Genomic DNA, 6,762 nt, shown 5'->3' on the forward strand with positions numbered 1-6,762 from the left:
ATTTCCCAAACTCCAGGTGGCTAGGTTTAGATGGCACGACGCTGTAATCATCTTCAGATTCAATTTCCTCAGCATCAGCTTGCTCGACTTCAGCGGCAGGTGCATCCTCCGATACTATTAGCCCTGACCGCTCCATCACTTCAGAGATTGGAGCGGTTTCGGCACCTTCGGCTTCCTCTCCGTTGCGAGTAACCCTAGCTATGGAGCGTACCCTAGCCATCTGATGATTGAATTTCTTGTTTTTTGAACGAAGTTGATTTTTTTTAACTTTGCCGAAGCTCTTTCTTGTTACGAAGCTTGAGCAAAATGAATAGCTTCGGTTGAGGACGCAGTAAGCAAGCTTCGGCTTTGGTCAAATTTTTGGCAGCAAAACAACGCAATAGCAATGAATGCTGTGGTAACTTCACACCTACCCATCTGTTTATATAGTGCCGCAGGTGGGAAGGTGAATCGTCAAGGTCTTCCGCACCGGACAAATAGCCACCCGCACCCACTGAATGGTGGGCCACAGAGTCCGAGAAGGTGAATCGCCAGGGCGCGCGTAACTGCTGCATGGTGGGGCCACCTCGCGCTCGGATTATTTTAATCGTTTCTCGGCAACGAGCTCAGGGAAGGTGTTTTTTGGATCTTCGGCATCCCGAAGCCTAGGAGATTTTTTTCACGGATCAAGCTCGTTACGAAAAATGATCTAGCACCGCGAAGGGGCTACTGTTGGGGGTATGCTTTGTAGCCGAAGATCCTGAAGAAAGAAACACCTTCGGCAGATCCTCTCAAAAGCAGTGCCGAAGCTATCGCCCATAAAGCTTCGGCATAGTGACATGTCTCAAGACGAAGGGGTAAACCGACTTAAAGATGAAATGACCAGTAGGCCCATGATAGTTTGTGTCATTATTGTAATCGATTGTAAAGGGCATAAATGTAATTTCACACAGGCTGCGCCCTATGCCTATAAATAGATGAACAGTACCCCTATACTGTTCACGCAATCTTGTAATCACTGGCACATTACGCTTGGATTATTGCCTTCTGTCAAGACGAAGGTATACATGTAATTGAATGTTATGTTTTAATATTTAAGTTTGTATAATAAAGTATACGTATGAGTTTATGTGTTTTGATATATCATTCCTTTATGTTTCATATTTTATATTTCATCTTACATTATTTCACAACTCTAGTCACGAAGGTATGACCTTCATGATTTTTTACTCATGGCCTTCGTCCGAAGATCATTATATCCTTGGGGAGATAATGCTTCAATGGACGAAGGTCATTAACATTTAACATTCTATGTTGCCTTGTTCTTAATTCGAAGCAGTTGAGAACAAGTTCACAACAGAAGCATATATGGACTAATAGTAATATGGTCAAGCCAATTCATGATTCCTCATATCTCATTCACTTTGGCTTGACCAATCCTCTTAATCACTTCAACCTCTATTCTGATCATATTTATGCATAGTGATTTCTCAAGTCTTGTCCATATATTCAAACCAATATAGAGACCATATTATATCCATTTGCATTGTCTCACTGGTTATTTAACCTTGTGTTGAACCTTTGTTCACTGATCATTATACACTATTCAAGTATGTTCATCATACTGAATTTCCTGTTCAACATTTAGCAAACTTGTTAGACCTTTAAATGTTTTGTTATCCAAATCACCAAAACCCATAAAAGGGATGAATGCACTTTCAATCTCCCCCTTTTTGGTGATTGATGACAACACATTTAAAGCTTACATAAGAATTGATAAATAAAATTTTGAATCCTATGATATAGTTTCCTCGCCATAAATATGTGCATTTCAGAAAATACAAATTTTGTACTCAAATGCCAAAAGCACATATTTGGGTTAAAGTATGGAGACAACTTATATCATACTATTCATGGGGTGCACTGTGCCATAAAATAAAGGTGATGCTCATATATGCACCCATCACACTACAAGAAACTGATAAATGTTTGTGGGTAAAAGTAAGAACGTGGGTACCGATGTTCTTACTTGAGTTAAGTTCATGGGTTATGTTAAGAACGTGGGTACCGACGTTCTTAAGTTAAGTTCGTGGGCCCTGGATAAAACCGTCGAACTTAACGAGTTAGGAACGTGGGTACCCACATTCTTAATTTAAGTTCGTTGGGCATGTGGACACCATCGAACTTAATCCTGAAAACCTAAACCTAAATCCAAATCCCACACACGACTCTCTCTCTCACATGTCTCATTCCCGCCCACGCGCTCCTCTCTCTCACCAATGCCAGGCCGCGCCGCCGCGAGCGGGCCACGCCGCCGCCGAGGGAGGAGCACGCTCGCACGCTGCTGGAGGCCGCCACCACGCCCTGCGCGCCGCCACAAGTGAAGATGTTCCCAGCCACCGCCACAATCTCTGACCCGAACCCTAGGGTTTAGGGTTTAGGCCGCCACAAGCTATGTTGTTACATTATTATTGTTTCCAAGACATTATACTTTGTTTCTTCATTTGCTCTGAATGGTTTTGCATCTTTGTCAACTATGGGATTGTTGTATGCTGAAATTTAACCCAAACAAATTCAGGCAGTCAGAAATTATTTGCTTCTGTCTCAGCACAAGCCCCTGATCGTTATAATTATTCATCAGTTTAATTTCTGCACTTCTCTTGTCTAGTTGTAGGTGTCCCCATCAATAAATTGCAGGCTACTTGCGCATCAGAGGGACGGTGTGAGATTCTTATACAATTTGTATAGAAACAATATGGCGGTGTTCTTGGAGATGACATGTGTGGCTTCAAAATTGCAGATGATCATTTTCTTTAAGGAGATTGATGATCCTCATTCCATTCTTGAAATAACCTTGAATATCAATCGAGAGTCTTCTTTTTGATAAATACTTACTCAATCATATTAAGTGTTGGTGGGGATGTATATTATTTTAGCAAAGCAACTACTTTCTCAATGCAGTTTGTTGTTGCTGGTGCATAATACTAAGTAAGCTCGACTTATTAAAGGTTAGCATATGCAGATATATACACTGTTGATATAGTGACAATCAACTCATTCCTACACGTAGAAGTTACCGTGCTCTTTGAATCTTATTGCATTTCCTGTTCACTTTTTAAAATGATTTCTCTTGTGATTTAGGGGTTTGGGGAAGACCATTCAAACTATTGCTTTTTTGTCTTCTGTTATTGGAAAAGGAAATGGCCATGGACAATTAACAAACAAAGGAAAGATGACTGGTCCTGTACTCATCCTCTGCCCTACTTCGGTGATCCGGAACTGGGAAAATGAATTTTCTGAGTGGGCAGAATTCTCTGTTGCTGTCTATCATGGTCCAATTCGTGATTTAGTTTTTGGAAAAATTGAAACTCAAGGACTGGAGGTACTCATTACTAGTTTTGACACTTTCAGAATTCATGATAAGGTTTTATGTGGTATCTCGTGGGAACTTGTGGTTGTTGATGAGGCACATCGTCTCACGGGGACCATAATGCAGAATAATATTGTTTTCTGCAAATAAGGATGTCCACTGTAGCTGTGGAAGTCCTTTACCTCAGGTTGAATGTTGCAAGAGAACTGAACCAGATGGTGTTATATGCTTCTTGCCGTGGTATTGCTTCTAAAATCTCTCACTAAATCAGCCAGCTCTTCTGCTTGTCCTTATTTTGTTTAATATTCCTTGATTGTTATGATGAGTTGAGAAGGCCGACACTTGACGGATGGTAAGCTTTTCCTCACAAGCTCTCAACGAATATATTCGTTGTAATTAGGCTATGATTTTGGTTGATGAATCAATTCAGTAGTTCAGTGTAGAATGCGTATTTTGTTGTAGAATGTGTAGTGCCTGTAAATGTGCCTCTCCTCAACTTTGGTTTCTTGAGAATTTTACTCTCAAGGCACTATCAAAGGGAATGTGGTAGGGGAAAGGAGAAAAGATACTTAATACGACCGTGCAAACTAATAATGACCATTGTTAAGCAGTATCTTGGTGCAAGTTGCCATCTCCTTGATCTTTTTTTTGTCCAGGATTGGCTGATGTGTTTCTTTCTTTGCTCGTTTGAACTGCAGCAGCTATGGCGTGGTGGAGGTGGAGCTCGTCTTGCCTGACAGCCCCTTCGCATCCCCCACCAAGGAGGAGGCCTCATGCGCTGATGCTGTCACCGCTGCAGCCGCTCGGAATGGCAGCAGCAGCAGCCCTCGCCATGTCCCATGTGGCTTCACCGTCCCTTTTCGCACCCGCGTCTTCCACCACCCTCGACCTGCCCCCCTACAGCTCCTCCTGCTTCTTTCAGGTGCCCAGGTAAACGTTCTCAACAGCTAGCTTAAATCTTTCCTGCGTGCTGTTTCTCTTATTGCAAGCAATTCATGTGGGGTGAGCAAAAGAAATAAAAGATTATTGTTTTTTTGTTGTTACATCTGTTCGGAATTTCTCTAGGTTTTCTCCTGGGCATGAAGCCATTGGGCTGTGATGTGTGAGGTGCACGGAGCAAAAAAAGAGGGAGGGGACCTCCATTCCTCTAATCTGGGAGTAAGTGTCAACAACAACCCTCTTGTGCCTGTCTTTCTGATAGTGCTGTTCCGCGTCAGCGTCACCGCCTTCTCGCTCTCTGCTGCTCGTAGTGGCATCAGATTTTTTTAGATCTTTATTGAACCAATCTCTGAAGTCTGAACTCTTCTCTGATTGACTGCACCTTCCTCTGTTCAGTCTTTTTTTCACACATTCTAGACAAGGGCAGGCCAAACTCAACTGAGCAACTTTGCTCTCCAACTATAGATCTTCAGGTTGATTATTATATCCCAGGGCAAAAAACATATGGATCATAAGTTATAATGCCCTAAAGTCAACCACGGTTCACTGAATTTTAGTTTCAGTTAACTGAAATAACCACATATTGGTAGCAGAAACTTGAGAGCACTTTACTGCAGGTTTTACACAGCCCCAGACTCAATACTCCACAAGAAACTTGTTCACCATACATAGCTCTTCAAATTTGCTATAGCAACCTTGGGCAATGATGTATGGATCCCAAGCTACAGGGCTCGAAGATCAACTACTTACACTGATTTGCCAATTTCAGACAACTGAAACATCTATAGCACAACCAAGTATGACATATCATACTCAAAGGCATTTTACTCACAATTCTATACAGTCGCAAGCCAACTCTTTGCATCAAATTTGTTTTCCTTGATATGGTCTTCCATTTTGCTATAGGATCCTTAGTCCGAAACCCCATGATCTGGTCACTAAAGGCTCCAAACTTTGCTCCATTTACGAAATTTTAGGTTTTCAGTTTTGAACAAAATCCAGCCACCAACACACTGACAATCCATTTTAGGAGCCTGCTACTCCACTTTTTTGTGTAGCACCAAGTCTATCTCACTCTAGGAAACTTGTTTACTATACTGTGGTCTCCAACGTTGCTATGGAAGTTTTCGTCCAAAAGGAAATGGATTAATCACAAAAGTGCTCCAAACTGGACAACTTGCTGAATTTCAGTTTCAGCTAACTGTTTCCAATCTGAAAATTCAGAAATACAGCAGCATCACTTGGAACCAGTCTTTTTCCTGGGTTCTAAATGTTTCTAGGGTCAAGTTGCCTAATAAAGTTTATACTCCTATAGTTCCTCTACAAGTTTGATACAATGACCATTAACCAAAACCTCTTGGATTCCAAACTACAATAGCCCAAAGTTTGCTCCAATTGCTGAAATTCACTTCAAACTCTTAGAAAATTTTCTGCGTGTGAATGGAGGAGGGATGAGCAAGTCTTTATTCACACATGGAATTTTATTATAACGACAAGGCATTTATTTCGTTCCATGCGTGAACCTAGGCTGGAAACATACTGCTTGATCAAGATAAAGGAGTCAAACTATCGGATTTTGGAGTTACCGCCAGCCTTTATGACTCAATAATCAATAGACACGGCAAAAGGAAGACACTTGTTGGGACGCCTTGTTGGTAGCAAAATATTGCAATTTATAAATTATTCAACTAAATACAATGCATTCCATATTTCCTTACATACTAACGGCGGCATTGCTCTCCACTTCCTTTTTCACATTCAAAGGATGGCCCCTAAAGTTATGGAGCAAAAGGATTACGATTTCAAGTATATCTTGTTACCTTGTTACTACTATCGATAGTTGTTGATTTTTTTATTTATCATCATAAGTATAGTTGTTGATTTGTTTTCTTTATCTAAAAAAACTACAGGGCAGATATTTGGTTGTTTGGCATTACTGCACTTGAACTTGCTATTGGCCATGCACCATTTTCTATCCAACCTCCAGCAAAGGTATTGCATTAATCTTGTCTATATATTGTTCCATAATAATTATGTGCTTACCTGAAGGTTTATGAAACACCATGCAGGTTTTTCTCATGACGTTGCAACATGCCCCTCCATAACTTCATAACACAAAGGAGAAGAAGTTTTCAGACGTATGGTTTCAAAAATATTTTCTAAGAAATTAATTGTGTGTGACTATTGAATCATTTCTTGTCTTGTTTTGTAGTCTTTTAAGAGTCTGATTGCCACTTGCACTACAGGAATTCACTTAATTCCCGTCGGCCTGAAACCGACGGGAATAAGCCCTAAACCGACGGGAATTAGTAATTCCCGTCGGTTTCAGGCTGACAGGCGTCCCTTGTCGGGGATAAGGTTATCCCCGTCGGCGGCTGACGGGAATAATTAATTCCCGTCGGCTAGATAGTGGCCGACGGGCGTCACATATTAATTCCCGTCGGTTCCCCAGGCCGACGGGAGTTATTAATTAA

The 6,762-nt window shown here is 41.3% G+C and overlaps 1 long non-coding RNA gene across 1 annotated transcript; it reads left to right on the forward strand.

The window, feature by feature from the left end:
- The first annotated feature begins 3,578 nt into the window (after positions 1-3,578).
- On the forward strand, positions 3,579-6,513 carry LOC103649861 (serine/threonine-protein kinase OSR1). Its single transcript, XR_002750343.1, has 6 exons — positions 3,579-4,279; positions 4,415-4,507; positions 5,816-5,943; positions 6,053-6,094; positions 6,199-6,280; positions 6,358-6,513. It is a non-coding gene; the product is annotated as a serine/threonine-protein kinase OSR1 (long non-coding RNA).
- The last annotated feature ends 249 nt before the right edge of the window (positions 6,514-6,762 follow it).

This window comes from Zea mays, chromosome 3 (assembly GCF_902167145.1).
Source record: "Zea mays cultivar B73 chromosome 3, Zm-B73-REFERENCE-NAM-5.0, whole genome shotgun sequence".
Taxonomy (NCBI): Eukaryota; Viridiplantae; Streptophyta; class Magnoliopsida; order Poales; family Poaceae; genus Zea; species Zea mays.